This window comes from Apis cerana, linkage group LG6 (assembly GCF_029169275.1).
Source record: "Apis cerana isolate GH-2021 linkage group LG6, AcerK_1.0, whole genome shotgun sequence".
Lineage (NCBI taxonomy): Eukaryota > Metazoa > Arthropoda > Insecta > Hymenoptera > Apidae > Apis > Apis cerana.
The window spans coordinates 10,585,101-10,605,444 of NC_083857.1; the positions used below are offsets into that span (position 1 = coordinate 10,585,101).

A 20,344-nucleotide genomic window follows, 5' to 3' on the forward strand; every position below is an offset into this window, starting at 1 on the left:
GAGGCGCTTCGTCTTCTTAGTCGAAGCTTCATCGATTTATTCATTTCTTCAACGATCGATCACGAGGAAAGTCGAAATAATGAATTATTTTTCTTCTTCTTCGATATCATTATTTTAAACATAGTCAGTTATGCAAAAATATTTCAAAATTATGTCCTGTTAAAATATATCGTTTACATAAATGTCCCAATTAACCCATTCTTAATTCTTCGATATCGTAATTCGAACGTTTACAATTTTAAAATAAATTTAAAATTCCATCCATGTTATTTCGATTCGGATACTACGCTGCTCTCAAGGCGAGGTACACCTCGCGCATCTTTTAACCTACGTATTATTCTCCTTTTCCTTTTTTTCTCCTCTCTTTTTTTCATTATTAACGAGTCCCGGGATGATATATCATCCGGGGCAAAATTGGCCGCAAAACAAGGAAACCTTCTTGGAAACCCGCATTTAGCAACGCGCGACGAGCAGCCGCCTGTCACCCGGCGATATACGACCGCCATTGGATTTTGCTTGTGCAATAACGCAAAGTCGCGGGAATATTTCTCGTCCTACTTGACACGTGATAGAATCGGCCGAGATGAAAAATTGCGTCTCGTCCCGCCGCGTATGTAACGCGTGCGCGTGTGTGCACGTCGATGGTTGTATGCACGCATCAACCCTTCCCCCTCGAATCGAACACCGTGGACGGGGGTTGGAAAGCCGACCGACACGATGGAAAGTTAATTGCGCGTGAAACGACCCGGCTCGTGACTTGGCTGCTGCCCTTCCATGTATCCACGCACGAACTCGAAGAAACTCGTCGGCGAATATTTTCATTCCAGGTATCTCGCGTGGATGAAAAAAGCGGCGAGATAGGGGCCGGTAGCCGTTTGTTATGCGGTGGCCGTTTTATCAATTGAGTTATTTAGGGGGGCTTTCTCTTGAAAGGGGAGGTTACGGACCCGAGGGAGCGTTGCTCGGATCGAATTGGGCTTAAATCGTGGGAGGGGGGAGATAAGTGGATGGATGTGTATTGGGGATATTTATTGCCTGCAATTACGTCGATTTCTTTGTCGATACTGCCGTTTAAATTCGCGAGTACGCGATTCTGAGGGAAATGAAAATACACGCTGGGCGGATATTTATTGTTCGAGGGTTGTGTTGAATTTTTTTTCGATAATGTTGTTGGATTGTCGAATATTTGTGAATATTGGAGTAAAGAATAAGAGTAATCGTTGTAAGTAAGCGGTGCAGATAATAAGAGGGGATGGATTTTATAAAAATTCCACGTGTTACGTGTATACTTTGAATTTAAAAACCGAGTAATCTATTTCTTTCTTTCATCTTCTTCTTTTTCTCATACACAGAAACTGCAACATTAATTACATGAAATCTAAATTTAAAACCGAAGAAGAAGGATTTTTTATGTTAATTCGCTTTCGGTTTTTACCTCAATACGGGAAAAATAAATTGTTTCCAGAAAAGGGATGAATTAATTAAAATTAATTAAAATCTACTGTTACAATTTAATTCATTTTTTTTTTGTGAGATATACCATTAATGTACCTTTTACCACATTGTGATAATAATTCAAAGCATTTCCTCTGTGGCTAATAATCCTGTGAAAGGGATATGAAGCTAATCTTTGCGTTAATTTATACCGCGTTAAAGTAAAACCCTTTTCATCTTCGTTTCGTCTTTTAATGCAATCAAAAGGAACAACCGCGGATACGTTTAAATTAAATATTAAATTAAATATCATTAAGGAAATGTAAAACAAATTTCGTGAAATAATTTTCATTTATCTACATGTATTTGGAAAAAATATTTATACAAGTATCTTCCACTTTAAAATTCTTACTTTGGTCGATATTTTTATTCTTGCAAAATTTTATTCTACGAAATATAATTCTAAAGAAAATCATCGCCACGAATTACGAGTTTACTATCGCCCCTTAAACCAACAAAATTTCTCTTCCAACTTGGTCAGCGATTTCCAGAGACCAAATGGAAGATTCGCGCGGAGACGAACAAGTTCTAGGATTCGAGGATGAAAAATCCTCGATTTCCAAGGTATCGAGCCAACGCTTCTTCGTTTCGAGGCGACATTTATCGAACGGGTATCGACAAGTCGAGTCCAATATAGGAACATAACTGATTTTTCGTGTAAGCACAATGGAAAAAAGCAAAAAGAGGTTGGCATAGATTTTGGATTCGTCAGAAAGGAATCAAGATGAAAGTAATTAAACGAGAGACAGCTAAGAGGACAAAGGCACGTAAAAATGAACAAAAGGAACCATTGCCTCTGAAATGCTTCTTTCCCAAAAAACATTTGAATTTCGAATATATTTGTAATTCGTCCATTCATCTATAGATTATCTAATCTCGAAAAAGAATCGTTTTCGTAAGAAATGTTTTATCATTACAAATATTTTAGTAACGTGCTTGATTAATGTAGATGAATGGCAAGAACAATCGATTAATCATTGAACATTATTCTTATTGATGAACGTAAGGCTGGTACAATTGAAATAAACGAATTATCATGTCATGGGAATTGTTTCAAGTTTTCGTATTGTCTTTAGAAAAAGCGTTTGTTTCGAGGATTCGCATAGAGGATAAAAGTCACCACTACTATTCTTCGATTATTCCTCGACTATTCCTTTCGTCACCACGTTTCTGCTTTAACTTTGTTTCCAGCCGCGAAACCACGCTATTAAAACGAGCCATCCTTCGACTATGGCTTCTTCCTCTTTCTCTTCGATAGGATTTAACATTATAGCGAGAAACACGAAGGAAGATCGAGGCAAGGAAGAATAAAGATAATAACGAGGGATAATAAAGTCTTTTCACGAGAATTTGTAATGGTGATGACGATGATGAAGTGTTACAGTCTTGCGAATTTTTCACGTATCGTAAAATATTTTTGAAAATCCATTCGACATATTTTTACCTCTCACAGATAATTTTTACAATCAAAATAAATTGCACGTATATTCGTAGACGAATCGGTAAATCAAAAGGTATCCTCTTTCGACCCCCTACTTCGTGCACCGTCCAGTGTATTGTTCCCCAATTCGTCTCTCATATTCTATAACGCTCCATCGAAAGTGTCACCAGGGAAAATCATATTACACTTACGAGGAAGTCGTTATAGCGCGTCGAATATGTCAAGACTCGATAATAAATAACCTCCCCTATAAACTATAACGATTAGGGTGAGTTAACGAGAGCTAAATCTAAACACCATTGCCTCGAGACTGAAGATGAGACCGTATCATATATACACAATTTTTGACAGACTTTCTTATTTTTCCAATTATTTATTTAACACGCAAACTTCTGACAAAATTGATATTAATTTTTATTCGAACGATAATTATCTAATTATTTCGCACGATTGTGATTAACAATTCTAACGTTAATCAGTCTCTTTTTTTATTATATTTATTCAGACGTAATGCTTATTTAATACTTTCTTTCTATTGCCATGACACTTCCACTCCATGTAACCGTGATTCACTGCGATTACAGTAAAAAGTAGAGAGGAAAAAAAAAAGGAATTGCAAGTAGAAAGATACGAGTGAGATTCTTACAGTGGTAATGTCTTCCCATTAATGGTATTCCTTGGAACGATCGTGAAATCCCGGAAGAAAGAGACCGAGGCCAAACTTCCGCGAAAGTTGTCGCGCAAGAAGGCTTGAACAGCGTGCTAAAGGGGGATCTTCTTCCCTCTCCCTCCTTCCTGATTGTTTCTATGTTAATGTTATGGAATCGTGGTGGAAACGATTGTTCGGTGAATCCAAATGAAATCACTGAAATCATCGTTGGTAACAGGCAACGTTTCAACGGTAATTGTATCAATTATAACACATTTGCGGGTTGTAATATTGGAGTAATTAGGATTTTGTAATCAAATAATCGTAGTTCTTTCTTCTCTCGCTTTTTCTCTCTTTTTCGTGGCTTAAGGAAGATTGATGCCTCGTGAAATGCAAATGCACGTTTAATATCGTTTATCTTCGATCTAAATGGAAAATTTTCTCAATTTCAATGAAAAAAGGAAAAGAAGAAAAGCGCTTTGATTTCTTAATATCAGTTCTTTCCTTTCATTTTTTTTTATTATCTCACTTCATCGTTTATCTTCACGCAACCTCTGAATGAAACCACTATTCCCATTCGAGTCCAGGATCGAAGCAAATTGATCAAATCTAGGTTATCCTTACGTGGATGGCGACAACGCCATCTTTGTTCGCCGTTTCTCCGCTCACAATGGCCACTCTATCCCGTCTTGCCCGCTACATCCATCAAAAGTGAATTGCACAATCATGTTACGCCGTAACTTGTAAGTACGCTCGCATTTACGCTCGCCCTGTTTCCTCAGTTGGGAATATTCACGAATTAGATTAGCATTCAGCCGCGCAGTAAACGTGATAGCCTAATCGAATGTCGGTGCGTGCTCGAGATAACTTCGAGGAACACGTGCAAGAATTTCCTGATATCTTCAAAGATTCATCTTATCATCTTATTGCTCGAATCTTTATAAATACAAAAGAAAGGGAAAATATATATATATAATAGATGAAGGAAGATAAAAAGGTAAAGGTAGACCTTTCTTTTTTTTTTTTTTTTTGTTTCTCAAACAAGAGATAAGCGAGAACGTTTTCCCTTTCTACGGATTGCATTTCAGAGATTAGCCGAGCTTTGCTCCGTCGCCAAGTTTTGTTGCTGGACGAGAAGTTTGGAAAATAAAAAATTGAGGCACTTTCGTTGGAAATTCGAAAAATTAAAACTGAAAGAGGGGGGAAACAGCGAGGGGGAAAGTTTCGTTACCCGGCGAGATTGTTTCTTTCCGTTCTTTCGATCCGCTTTTGGATTGGATCGAAATGATTCGCGATGCAAGTTAATCCCGGGAGCAAGAGAAATTGGGATTTAATTTTCAATTTGAAAACAATATTACAAACCTGTAATGCGGGAGATCGAGAAACTTTCTTTAAAGTTCTTCTGGTCCATCCTTTATTTAGCGAGAGAGAGAGAGAGAAAGAGGGGAGGGAGAGGAGGCTTACTGGTTAAACGTTTCATTCCCTTTTTTTTTTTAGTTTTGTGCTTCTTCCGCGGTCATACCTAAGTTTCTACATTTTAATGGATTCTACTAACGAAGATGCTTCTCTTCCTTTCCGACTCTTTGCCATTAATCAATGTTTAAGTTCTCGTTGATGAGTCTCGCTTTAGATTTTTTTTTTCTTTTGTTTTTATTAAAACTGGAAGATGTATCTATAGAAGATGGATTCGAGATTGGTTTGTTAGAAGTTATTTTAATTTAAATTTTTAATAATTCCACGTAAAGTTGTTAGGTCGATTCTAAAGTAATTTTAATTCCATGAAAGTTTAATTAATCGAGTCAAGATCAAGCGATTAATTTTTAATATAAATATTCTTTTTCTGTCGCAAAATATTACGTATACAACAATATTCTCGTTTTTTTTTTATTTATTCAGTAGAAAGTCAAAGTTCTTTTTCCCCAATTCCATCGAGAAAAGAATCTACAAATTTATTTCTTCGAAAATGTTCTATATTCTTCTCCATCGAAAAAGAATCAATAATCCTACCATCTACGATCCTAGATAAAAGACACGAAAATCTAATCAGAAAGGCTAAGAAATAAAATATAAACATACCGAGGAACGAAAGTAAGGGATATCATATATATTTCCTTCTTTCGAAAGAAAGAAAACTCGTCGAAGAAAGAATATATCGAACAGAGCCAATTTTGAACATTATCTTTGCAAAGAAGACATATTTTGTCGCTGAATTATAATAATATACCTCGACTTTTCTCATACATGCTCGGCTCCAATAACGTTTAATAACTTAAACTCTTCCTCAGGATCGAATCTCTATTCGACGAGGAAGGAGTTGGAATTAAAGCTGATGTCCCTGGAGTTATCGAACGACACTTTGTGCCATACGTAGCGACGAATCAAAAAACAAGTCTGGAAACACGTAAAAAACTTGATACCCCCCCATAAGAAGTTTTCTCATTCGCCGAACGTTTCTCCATGTCATGAACCGCGTCCGTTAAAATTATGTTACTTCTCTCTCCTAGCAGTGGCACGAAGACACCTCTAGATACGAGCTCAAACGGAACGAACAACAACAGAGAGGGAAAAAGTGAGAAAGAGAAGGAGGAAGGAACGGAAGAAGCAAGTTTCCGGTATCGATCGACGCAACGGCAAACCCGCACGAGAGAGGAATAGAACGTCAAGTCTCTTCGGTTAGCTCGCATAAATCATTGGCTCGATTGTTAAGCGAAAAGAAAAGTCGAAGAGAAGAACGATTATAATTTCGCCTGGTGAACTCGTAACCCTGTGTTCGTAAGAATCTACCTAAGAATCGATCGAGAGTTTGGATCATTGAAAGATTGGATACGGAGTCGTGAGATTCAGAATCGATAATTAAATAAGAAATATCGATGGAAGTGAAAAGTGGCAAACGCGAGATGAGAATAGAATCGTCTAATCAATTGTATTTATAATTTCACCTGGATCTTCAAAATGATGTTCAAAAATTCTCGATCAAAGTCTGAATCATTTAAGGTTTGACTATCATACGTAAAATCGGATTAAAAGGATGAAGAATCGTACGAAAGAAGAATGGAACGCGAAATATCTGCAGATAGATCACGAAAATTATTCCCATGTCGTGGAAAAATCCTTCAACTCGAAGTTGAGGCTTCAAGAGAGAGTTAACTGTGTCGGGTTAACTGTGAGATTTAAGCGTGAACCGTACCATAAGTTAAAAAGAACGATCAACAGGGGTGACGAGATAAAAGACGTGGAAATAGAATAAAAGATGAAGGAGCGATTTGGAGGCGATCGCCGGCGTCAGGTGTTCCTAGGATATATGTATACAATTCTCATGAAGGTTGGTCTGAGTTTTAAAGCAGGCTAGAGGAAGAGGGAGGTCTGAGCTAGGTTGCAGCTGCGGCTGCTCCAACTGTCGAGTGGATCAACCGTTCCCCTGGTGTAATAACGAGCAGAGGGAGGAAACCGGGTCACGATGCCCTCAGAAATTAAACGTAACAACCGCTGTAAAGGCGTAAGACGCGAATGATTACACGGGGTGGGATTAATTCTCGTCGAAGAATCAGACATGCTCGATAAGAATGTGTCGAGAAGGTGTTTCCTTGAATGCGTTTGTAACGAAGTCGGTTCGTCTCTGATGAAACTTTGTAAACGAATCATAATTGTTGCTTCTGACTCGAGTCAAGAATGTTTTCTCTTCTTCTTCGTTCTTTTCTTTAAAGATTTACAAACGATTCTTCCTCTTCTAACTGTTCGTTATTGTTGCAAGCGAAAGTTTCAAGTTGAAGTTGATTATTCTTGATTGTTCCTTTGATGGATATTGGTATTCAAAATTGCTCAATTGATAAAGGAGGATTAATAAAGGAACATTCGAATGGTTGAAAAATTGGCAAGTTTTTCAATTTCCAGAGATTTCCTTCTCGCTACTCTTTTTTATCCAAACACGAGAGAAACTCCTTCGTATTTGCCTCAACAGTATTCGTACACATACTCTTTTGCACAATAGAAAATCTACAATGCAAAGTCCATCTCTAGCATTCTGCACCCCAGGAACGATCGATAATACCGGACAGAGTCAAAGCTCGAGATCGAACACCACTTACGTATTACAATCGAGTAGCCAATGATACATGGATTCTTTTACGGTTTTGGATCAGCGTTACACTCTTTTGGCAGCGTGCCCATCTCAATGGCGCTTCCATAAGTCTCCTCGAGGAGCGGAACCTCCTCCTCGATACCACCACTCTCGCATACGATTCCTGATGTCGTGACTGTGATAACCAGCGCCGAAATTTTTCAACTCCTGCTGAATTGGAATATAAATCGCCGTCCGTTTCCGCTGGTGACGACCACACCAGCTCGATTAACCGTGCCTGTCACGCGCTGCACCACGATTGCTACCTGGCAATTGCTAAACTGGATGTTATACTCGAGATTATTGCGAATGTTTGAATACAAGAATCTCTTCCTTTTTTTCTCGGTTCAATTAATCGTGGTTGGACAGTTTAGTGAATTCTTTTCGTTAAAAACGTGTCGTGTCTCTATACTGTAATATCCTTGCCTTTAACAGTGCGCGATGGAGGATGAGAAGATGAGAAATAGTAATCGCGATAATTTAATGCGAAGGAATTTTTTTTAGTTTCTTCATTCTCGATATCAATATATTTTCGTATTGTTCGCAATTAAAATGAAAATAATTTGTAAAATTCAATGGGCGCACAACATCAATCTGTTAATTATCATAAATATCATTCACGATTATTAATAATTGATATTAAATTGTAGAAAGGATTTAATTATGGTTATTCAGTTACATTAATGAAATTAAAAATTTAAAATTATTAACGTAACAACGTATTGGACAATTATAAATATTTAAACAGATTATTTTAATTCCTGATTATCAAATCTGAGTTTCAAATAACGTGCATATTTTATCAATAAATCCTGCATACGTGACAAAAATATTTCGATCATATCATCCGATTTATCACAATATATTTCTCGTTCTCTCTTTATTTTTAAACTGACTAAAAAATAAAAAACAAAAAAAAAAAACAAGCCTTTCCTCCATGATCATAAAATGAGAGATCTCCGTCCCACGGGGGTCAAAGTACAAAGAAAATTGACCGCCGAATCAGTATTCACCAGCGATAGAAATTAATTCCTGATCGATCACTATTTCACCGCAAGAATTTTAATAAGGTGGAAGTTTACCTCATCGATATTTTCTCTACACATATATCAATCTTCAACCAGACGAAAATATCATCGTTTCGTTCCTCTTCCTCGAAACAAAAAAAAAAAAAAAAAAAACCGAAGAAATATTATTTCTCTTTTCTTTATTTATTTATTTATTACGACATAACGTGAAATAAAAACGTCTCGTCAAAGACTTCCTTTTTTTTCCGCTCCTCATTCAAATGATTCTCTATATACGTATCCTTGCTCGAGGCGTGCCTGCTCCTCGCACATAATAATCTAGACGAGATAAAACATGGCTTTCGTTGCGTTCCACGTTGGAGAAAATACCGTTCCGGTTTGCGGGAAAGATGTTTCCGTCCGTCTGCAAAGAATATTTCCTTCGTGTACACGGAGCGTTCCGACGAAACCGTGAAACGATGGGTCGTTCAGTAGGAAACTAGTTTACATTGTTCTCCGAATTCACCTTCGTGGAAACAAAATACAACGATAATCGCGACTAAATATTTAAAGACGCGCTGTTTTCTGTTTGATTTATAATCGTTAAAATATGTTCATATTTTAGACTCACCTAAGTTCACTTTTTTTATTTTTTGATGAAATGAACAGTTTTTTTTTTCAACGAAATGATCATGATCAGAACACGTAGTAGATCGGGTATGGTAATATCTTTTTCATCGAGACGTCATTTTAAGGGAGTGAAAATCGAAATGGTTGATGAATTTTAATGAATTTTCGTCCCTTTAAATATAATTTTGTAATGGTGTCGAACAGAGCGAAATTTTAAATTAAAAATTCTTCAGAACGTAATGGTTCTATCACCGTGCTGTGAAATAAAATATAATTGATAACTGATTTCATCCCCTGAAAGAGATTCCTCGTTGCTCTACATGCAATCTATTATGTTCTACATATGTATAAAAAAGTTTCGTTAAAATCAGAATTTTCGAGTTAAGTGAATTTCTCTGTAAAATAGTATTCGAATACTTTCATGAGCTATTGGATATTAATTTAGAAGCTTTATTTTTTCTTTTTTTTTTTGGTTGGATTTGCGATGAAATTTTTTTTCTTTTTTATATGTACATAATAAATGGAATTTATATTTCTTAATATTTTTTGATAGTAACGCTCTTTCAAAATTCTCTTCTACCATTTATTCTTAAGAGAACTTATCTCTAAATATACATTTATGCATACAAAAATAAAGATGTAAATGTTACAAATTATTCAACCAGAATTCTAATTTCCATGTATCATTGCTATGCTACTTGTTTCAAAATATTACGAATTTGTCTATTTCTTTCACTCTTTTTTTTATTACTTATTGTTTTTATTTTTAATCTTATTTATAATTTTTGCTGTGAATTTTAATTTAACAGAGCACAACTCTTTAAAAAAATTAAACATTTTTTATTTTAATTTCATATAATCTTTTTCTAAAATGATTGTATCTAATTTCAACAATTTCTTTCGAACAAAGAATTTTCGATATGGATATTGCTACATTTTTTGTTTTCACACAGAACAAAACATTATTCTTTAAATAACGAATTAACTCAGCTATTCATATAAAAAAATGTATAGCGCACAATAGAATAGAAATCGATGTTATTCTGAATATAAAGCATACAAAAGGCAAACTAATCAACCAATCCATCTAGACATTTAGTTTTTGAAAAATTAATCCCTTACAATTTTTATATTTCACTTTCAATCAAACTGTTTCATTTCGATCTAAACTTTGAAATAAAATTTAAAAAAAAAAATCACAATATTAAGATTTAGAAAACTTACTTATCAATCTTATCTCGGAAAAATGATTCAAAGAACCGTTAGTTAATCGTTACAAAAATCTAAAAATCACACAACTTGTCGTTGAAATTAGAACTTTTTCAAAAAATGGTTGATCAGGTTCAGCCAGCCGAGTGCCTTTTCCACGCCCTAAATCATTTCAATGGGACCATCGATGAACGAAGCCACGGGACACCCTGTACACCGGATTTATTTTCCATCGTGTGTCGAATCGCTGAATCTAACCGTGGCTCGAAATCCAGTAGACAAAGAGGAGGCGCGGCTGGAAGGGATAGATCTGGAAACGCGAAAAATTCCCAACTTTTGAATCAAGTGTGATCAAAAAACGAATTCACGCGAGATATCGAGTGATCACACTGTGAACACGAGTTAACTTCGAACCGTTGTACGTCAATTATAAGCGAAAGAGAATAGAAAACAGAAAACGGGGGGAAAGGGGAAATGTATCCAGTCAACGTATTGGGCGCTGAATGAAAAAAAAAAAAAAAGAAAGAAAGAAAGAAGCGAAAAAAGGGTGAATTATTAACGGTTACGCGTTTCGAGGAAAATTACATCGACGATTCGCACTAAATAGATGATTATCGATACTTTTTTTAATTATATTTTTTTTATTCCAGGTGTTTTTGCTCGAGTATCGCGACGCTTATGCTCACTCGGTTCGAAATCGTGCATCGCGAGGTAAGTCATTTTTTTAATTTTATGAAATATAATCTATTTTTTGAATTTTCTTTTTGAATTTTTTCTTCGAAGATATTTTTTCGATATTGTTTGAAATCAAATTGTGATACGTACAAGAGAATATTTTATATAATATTTTATAATATCACGAGGGAGGATATCCAATATCGAACAATTACAGTCATTGCTAAGAAAACTTGAGCACTCTTAGTTAGCCTGGAAAACCACGTGGATCCACTCCCATGAGAAATAGGGTTTCCTTGCTGTGCCAACAGAAGCATCGATGTCTCATGCCGCAACCCCTTGTGTTCCTAATTAGCCACAAAATTTGTTTGTAACTCAAACGATCGATCGTTGCATAATTTCGCCGTTAATACATCCGTTGATCAAAGATCGCCCGTGTAATTTAACCCTTTTGTTAACCAAAGCTCGGCGAACGTCGCTCACCGCGCTTAAAGGATAATTATGGCCATCCGTCAAAATCTCACGTTAATTTAACAACTCTAATTGCTTGTAGCATAATTCGATATTCCTCGATGATTAAATTTATTAAACGCATAATATAATGTTCCCGTGATACAAACATTTCTGCATGATGCTTAAATATAAATTTTACTTGGTTTCTTCTAATGTTAAAAAAAAAATATATATCGCAAATTTGAATATATAAACATAATATGTATAAACATAAAGAAGAAATTAGGGGGGAATGTTTAAATTTCGATGTATAAAATCGAGCGAATTACCGATTAAAGTAACAACATACAAACAATTTAACGATGCAACATCTCGTGAAGATTTTCTACCCGCGAGACTTTCATTTCCCAGTCCCGCGGAATAAATATTCCATTGATGCACTCGTCGGGACTCACTGTCAATTCGGTGGCCTCTCAAACAATATTTATTTAGCCAGTATCGATTTCGTTGGCATGATATTGGTTTCCCGTACCGTTGCTCTCTCTCTCTCTCTCTCTTTCTGTATTTTCGTGCGCTAAATTTCTGGCCCCTCCCCGCCGTTCGTTTTCACCTATATCCATCGCTATTTCTTCCACAGTCGATCAAAAAACGCGCCTCGGAGGCAAACTAATTTATAAACATTCAAGATTCGAATCGTCATGTTTTCCCGTGCGATCGACTTAATATGGAGAGGGGAAAAAAATTTTTTTTCACCGAGATAAAAAGAAAATATCGAAGGAGAGTAAGAGAGAGAGGGGGGAAGGGGGATAACAAAATCAAAATATAGAAACGTCAAGAATGTTGGGAGGAGAGATGAAAGCTGTTTCCGAGTGCACAATGCTATTTCCGGCACAATGATGGATTCAATTTTCGATAGCGAATATATTCGACTGGATGGATACGATATTATCTTCCGGAACATCGAAAGACTAGTTGCTTGTCTTGCGTTTAAATTCATATAACGTATGGATTAATTTTCTTATTATTAACATTATCGATTAATTAATTATCAATGTGTAACTAAAATATATATTTTTCTTTTACGTGTTATCCTGTTGTACTTGTTATGTAAATTTCCGTGACGAAAATGGAGTAATTTTCAGAGAAGGTTTATTCATGTAAATTGTAGAATGCAAATATTCCACTATAACGGTAAATGTTGACTCGAGTAAATTTGAATACGAGTTCGAAGTAATTGTATACAGATGAACGAGGTATCGATGTATTTGACTTACAAAATATAAGTGATGAAACCCGATGTGTTAAGCGGTTTATCCTTTGAATATGTTTCTTTTAAACTTTTTAAAAAAAAAAAAAAAAGGAAAAAATTTATCGATCCACACATTTTCACACCTCGTAAATATATTTCTCAAAAAATGTTTTAAAACGTTTCATCAAAGGTAATCTTTTTACGACGCAGCAAAAAAAGATTTCATAACCCTCTATCTCTCCCTCTTTCTCTCTCTCGCTTCCTCGCTCTCTCCACGTACTCTATAAAACCGCTATAATATTAAAACAACCTCCCCGATAACGTTGAAAAATATAATTATACCAGCCAGATTTCCCAGAATGATCGCAATATATTTAAAAATTTGCCAAGCTTGCCATCTCAATTTTAGTTGCACTTCTCGCGTTGCACCTATCCCGGTTATCATCGTTGACACGCAAATAACGACGCGGGAGTTAGCGGTTTTAATTAACGATATTAACGCATCCCGTCGTGTGTACTCGGAAACGCAGTACACGCAGAGAGCTCATTTGTGCACCGATAAAGCGAAAACGCGAGACCACGTCGTATTTGTTCCGCTTTATTTCCGTGCAAAGATGTCGACTGATATAGTAAATGTAATCTAAAATTTTCGAAATTAATCTTAGATTTTTATCGAACACACGTGCGTGTCACGCGAGATTTTTTTTTAACGTAGTTCTCTCGTATACGTACTAAACCGCCAGATAGCGTTGTTGTGCACGCAAGATGGCGTACGATCTGCTTGAGAGAATTCGAGTTTATAGATATAGAGGCGAGGTTTGATTGTTTGCCAATAAAACACGTTCGAATCGAGGTTTCGTTCTAATAAATGAGGAATAATAGGTGTCACTGGGGGATCGTCACGCGAGACTCTAACGATTTTATCGGCATATCGGGGGAGAACAATGTAGGCATTCCGCTCGATTACGATCTCGTAACAAAACAGTGGCGTTCGTCTTCGTTAAGCACGATTCTAGCTATTATTATTCTATTCGACGATAAGACGAATATCATTGTATCATTTGTTATATATATATATATATATTTACACAATTTCAAGTAATTAGTGTATAAATGTTACAAGTAAAAGATTATTTCTTATAAATAATCCTACCCAGTTACGATTCGATTAAATCTTTTAAAAAATTAAAAATTAGTATTTACATATAAACAAATTTTATTTTAAAATTGTTAAGGAATCTTTCTATCAGAATTTCAAATATTTTAAATATTTTGTATTATATAATATCTATTAATGTATTCAAATACTCTATGATTTTAAAGCATGGATGTACGTAAGTATGCGTCATACCCTTTCGTTTGATATGATTACGATGTGATTATACTTATGGCTGATTATACCCATGTGTTATTGCCAGGTAATACGCGTATAGAGAGAAATTCATACGGTCGAGGCGCAGTTTCGTCGAATCGACGAACCTCTCGAATCGGATTCCAGGGATTAATTACGGGAGAAAGGTGTATTATAAGAGTGATCATGAAATAATCCAATTTATTATTGCCTATTTATGTACATACATTCATGTACTATGTAGGATACTATGTAATATTTTTTCGAGACTAGTGTACCATAATACCGATACGAGGGTACATCTTCAATATATTGCACGATGAAGCAACGCATTTGCATAACGATCGTCGCTATGGGAAACCAAACTATGCATCGTAAATAATACAGGTTGGATTCAGATGCAATATCTATGAAGTGCACGTTAATTGTCACGAGTGAAATCGATGCAATGTTTTTTTTACCATCGAAGAGTGTTTCGCAATAAAATAGTTTCAAAATTGAAATTTTAGAAAAATTTATCTCCAAAGCATTGAACAAATAAAATATAAATTAAATTACGGTTATCAAATTTTACAGAAATTGTTTATAAAAAATATTTGAAATCTAAAATACACATTGAACACGAGTGACCTGAAACACACAGAATTCTAATTGACAGTTGACACGCATCATATGAATTTTTCCAAGAAAATAAAAAAAAAAGTTTCCATTTCGTTGCATTTTGCGTTTTATAATATACGTTTCTTTTACTTATATATAAAAAAAAAAAAAATCAATATCCATCACCGAGAATCCTCTTCGATTTTTCATATTGAATGTATTACGACGGTAACAAACTTTCTCTCTATTTACACTTTTCTGTCACAGATATAAATCCGTTGTAGACAGACGTAGCACAAGAACGTAGTAAAGAAGGAGTCGCATTAATCGAAAGAAATATCCAGGATACATGGGCTTTCCATTTGGGCAAAGCGTTAAACGTCACGCGTCCTTCTATCAATCGTGCTTCGTCAGTTCGATTATCCCTTGTGTCATTCGATGTGATCTGCGAGCGTTTATGCGTCTGTCCGTCAGATAGGTTTCTCCCTCTGATTGGCTGTAAATAATCGCTTTCACGTCACGATGGTTCCTCGGCCGTGCATCATCCCTCGACATCCAAGATATTACAGTCGTTTCGATACCTCCAATTTTTCGGATAAATTATCCTTTTCCTTTTCTTTCCCATTTTGTCACAGGGGAAACAGCAGATACGTTAAGCGCACGAAAATCTGTGCCACCGTTTATTCAGAGGAATCTTTTGCGACAACCCCGTTTTATTCCCTTTATTTAGATATAGGAAAGGGAAAGGATCGATAGAATCGATACCTTTCTTTTTATAATTTTATATAAAAAAAATGATCGCTCGCTTATTGAATTTTGATGCATCTCCCCGATTATTTTCGATTCAATCATATTTTTCTGGCGAAATATAGAATAAAACAATGTTCTTATTTAAATTTTGGACTGATTAAAAATTATTCGATATTGGTCTTATTTACGTAATTTTAAATATCTTGGATATAATATAGGATATTAAATTTTAGAAAAAAAACCTATGGAAAGACTTTGCTTTTTATATATTTTTTTATTTAAATTTCATTGAACTCAGCTTTCGAAGGAAAAGAATCGCGAGCAATTATTATCGCAATCGGGCCACCGATCTGGTAAAAACAGGAAGTTCGCATTTCGACATTCTCTACACAAGAAGGAGAAAGATGAAATCGTTTTATTAAATTCGTACAAACTATTTCACTTCGTTACGTTCAGATTAATTGGAGATAATTGGGTGATCGAGGACATCGAAATTGGAATGCGAGAGGGTAGAAACGGTGATCTGGCCGAGTTTGCTTCGCTCGAAACGAGTTGCTTGTGCAGTGTATGCAACGAATCCGAGAGCGCAACGATTATCCGTTACACGGTTAATTGTTTCGTGATACTGATAAGTTCGTTGCTGCTTAGATGCACTCAACGATCGTTCTGTGTTACGGAGAGTACTGGGGAGAATCGTTTTAGAGATAGAGCTCTGGTAGTTTCCTGCTTCTAGTTGATCATTCTCTTCGACGTTAAGAATATTAAGGAAACTCATTGAAATAAATTTTTCTTGAAATAACTGTTGATTATTCTTAACATTCCCAAGATATAGTTAATAATTATATCCATGAGCATTTTAATTTTGTTTAAAATCCTTTGAATATAAAATATGTACTCATACAAACTATCAAATTTTAATAATAATATTATATTCACATTCAATGATGATTATGCAATTAATCTAATCAATTAAAATTGTCTATCTAAAATTAAAACTAGATATTATCTGAAGAAAACTTCTACGTAACGATTCAATAATTTTATCACGTCACACGTGAACATCTATCTTAGCTTATATAATCTAATCCTTTCATACTAAAAATATTCTCTCTGTAATCATCTTGCTCCCTAATCTTTCTCGAAATATTACTCACCCATCGTACCGACTATGGGATTTCCATGTAGTCTCAAAGCTACAGGACACCCGTCTTTCAACAACCCCCTTCGACAACACGAGACTGTTGTTTCCTCGATGATTTTGTTCTCTTCCTTCGCCACTCGTTTTACCCAACACGTGAATAAATGGCGCATTTTGGATTTCCTTCTCTCTCTCTCTCTCTCTCTTTCATCTTCCGCTGCTCTTTCCACTTTGTCATCTTAACGCAGCCGTTAAGAGAGGGTGGATGCAACGAGGCCAGGCTTTATATCCGCGGCCAGATAAGAGCGTGGAGGATGCGAAGATTTACATGGACAGTGTGAAATGCAAGCATGCAGGAATGCTTGGATTTTTCGCCACCCGGAAACAAGGGTCGCGCGCGCGGCTGTTCCGATGAGCTGCGTGCTCGTGGAAAAAGAAAGAGCCACGGGAGATTTATCCACGTTAACGTCCCTTCCGCCGCCATGTTGGATCTGTTCTTTACGGCTTGTTCCGTAACTTTAAACGTGATGCTCCGGCTTTCTTGCATTTGATAAAAGATTCCCCTTTACATTTTTGACTATGATTTCTGGGATTGTGTCGTGCTTTCTTTTTTTCCTCGCGTTAAGATAAATTTTACAGTCTTACGATAATAAGTGTAATTAGGGGATTTTGAGGGGATAACATAATAATGAATTATATTTATATATTATTTTTTTTTAATAATATAATGGCATGGACCATAATGCATAGAAATTGGAAAGGAATTGAAAAATCAGTTATGATTTTCAAGATTTTTTCAATTTGTAACAAAAATATGGAAATATATTGGTAATTGAAAAACAATTTTTATTAATGTATCATTAAAAATAGACATATAATTCTTGTATTGTGTGTATATTGGGAATTATAGTTGTAATTGGATTTGCTAGAGTTTTATATGTTTAGAGTTACTTTAAGAATTAACAAGAATAATATAGCATACTACATATATAATATTTCTCAAAATAAGTCTTGAAATGCGTAAATGTTTCAAAGTAATTTATTATTCATATAGATTTATTCGTTACTTCATTATTTTTTAATCATAAATCTATAATTGATTACTTGAGCGATTGACATTAAATTTTGAACAAATAATAAACGTGAAGTGAATGCCAAACGATATAATTTACAAAATAATTCGTCAATGAACGAATACGATTCTTATTGAAGAATCCAATAATATAAAATATATAATATTCGTATTCGCGAATACTGAGTTTCTTTTTCTAGATCAATTTCCATTTATTCGCATTATTTCAAACAAAAAGGAAATTAAAATCGAAATAAATACTTCCAAGGAAGTCGTATTCAAAAGATTAATTTATAGATATCACATGCACAAATAATACATCGCTACATCGACATGCAATAATCCAGTAATACACGTTTCTTAAAAAGAAACAAAGTACGGATCGTAATCCGTATATTACGAACATTTTGCATCCGCCTCGTTATCAATAAAGCAACGGACACGCTAAAAGCGCAAACTAGGTCTTCGACCTAGATTCTTGGTGATTCACCGTGAAATACGAAACTTTTGCACACGATAGCCTATGTCAGCATCAAAGGATATATGGATTCGATCGGGTAATCAGCAACGATTGGCACGATGAATCCGTAGTGCATAAATGTATCGCACTCGTGTATTCGTCATTAGTATAAAGAGATTTTCTTTTCTTTTTTTTTAAATTTAACTTTGTCGAATAACACAGCGAAGCGTAACGGTATTTATATTTCTCGATTCTTCCATTTATTTCTTGAAACGTGCAAATTTATTTTATATCTAATCTTTGGAAGATTTAAAGATTTCGAAAAAATATATAATTCAAATTGCATGTTAAATATTCGCGATATATAAATTAAATGAGAAAAATAAATCGAACAATTTGGTTAAATTCCATGGAGAATAAGTCGATAAAAAATTTCTATTCCATATCCGCAAATCTAGTGCGTCTACGTTCAATAAAATTCTTAAAATTTTATGAATAAATTAATAATAAAAAAAAATTCTGTTTTACGTTCGTAATCTACTTCTCTATCCATAATGTTCATCGTTAGTCACAGTTTCATCGATTACACGATACATACATAAATACCATTAATTACAGACCGCTTCGTATATCATCGAAATCCGAATGATTTGCATCGATGCAAATGATAGGCAGCGATTACAATAATGCAAATAATATCTAGCGTTACTATTTTCTCCAGGCATACCACGTAGGCGTCGTAACCTGTCACCTCATTGTTATTTGTAGATTAATTGCACTATAGCTCCATGCGTATATTACGAACATGTAATATTTAACGTTAATTAAATCGAGGGTATAATTTCAATTCGAACGAGAAATAATTAATAGTATAAAAAAGAGTTTTATAGACGATATAGATCGAAATCTATTCTTTTACAAGTGGCACCTTCCCTCGCTATTTTTATTTTAATTCGCCTACTATAGAGTTGATCACAAAAATCTTATAGAACAATTTATTTTTTGAAGGAAGACTCTCCAAATTTTTATCACTTTCTCAAATACAATTTCCTATGAAATATTTTCCCCACAGCAGGCTAACAAAAGCGTTAAATATATTCAAATATATTTATAATTTAAAATTTGACTTTCATTATGAAATTAAAAAGAAACGAAGATAATACTCAAATTCGAAATGATATTTCATTAATAAAAAAAAATTGCTCCATAATCTAAATACTAACAACATTAACACAACGAAGAATTATTTTCAATTATTCATAATTGTTCATGTTCGAATGGAATCAAAATTTCATCGAATCTATCGTCTCAAAACTTCTCGACAAAAATTTTAGAACGAAATCAAGTACACTGAAGATATTTAATAACCATGTCGTCATTCGTTACTTCGTTTCGGTGAAATTATCCCGACAAAACTTAGAGGAATTCTCCCGTATATACGAGCGCCCTGTTATTAATTCCATTAAATTGACTCGGCCACACGTTTGCGCTCCGCTTAGATTATTTATGACGAGGACCAAGGGATGCCCCCGTATCAGCGGTCGGTAGGGAATCTCATTCGTGTCCGAAATTAGGAAAACAGTAGCTCTGTAATTTCCGGTCGTTGGCCAAACACCGGCGCACACACACTCTTCGCGCGGTTTCAATTTCGCGTACGCCCTCGTCTTATATAGCTCACGCGGTCTCGTATCATTTGCATACAATTAGCCTTATCCAAATTATTTTCGTCCGTACATTTCTCTAATTTTTATTACGTCGTGTTTGCAAGGAGAGGCAATTCTCTCCTTGCGTGTCTCTTATTATTTTGTTTTTTTGTAGTTTCGAAAACATCCATGTAAAAAGATTATTATCCATCATGTCTGATAATTAACGATAATTAATGATAATTACACGTTGGAAATATTAATGATGATAAAAGAGATTTTTGAGAGATTATTTGTCATATCTATTTATGAAGTATAGATTTATTTTTCCTAACCAGTATTTTTCTGATTTATCGAACGATAGATAGAATAAATTTCGTTTCATTCACGCACCCGATAATTGAAT

The 20,344-nt window shown here is 35.0% G+C and overlaps 1 protein-coding gene across 4 annotated transcripts in view; it reads left to right on the forward strand.

The window, feature by feature from the left end:
* LOC107993834 (leucine-rich repeat-containing protein 24) overlaps positions 1–20,344 on the forward strand; it is a 314,678-nt gene that overhangs the window by 72,323 nt on the left and 222,011 nt on the right. For all 4 annotated transcript variants that reach the window (XM_062076331.1, XM_062076329.1, XM_062076336.1 and 1 more), the window contains one exon: positions 11,198–11,258. The gene's annotated coding sequence lies outside the window, so the exon portion shown is untranslated. The remainder of the gene's footprint in view (positions 1–11,197; positions 11,259–20,344) is intronic.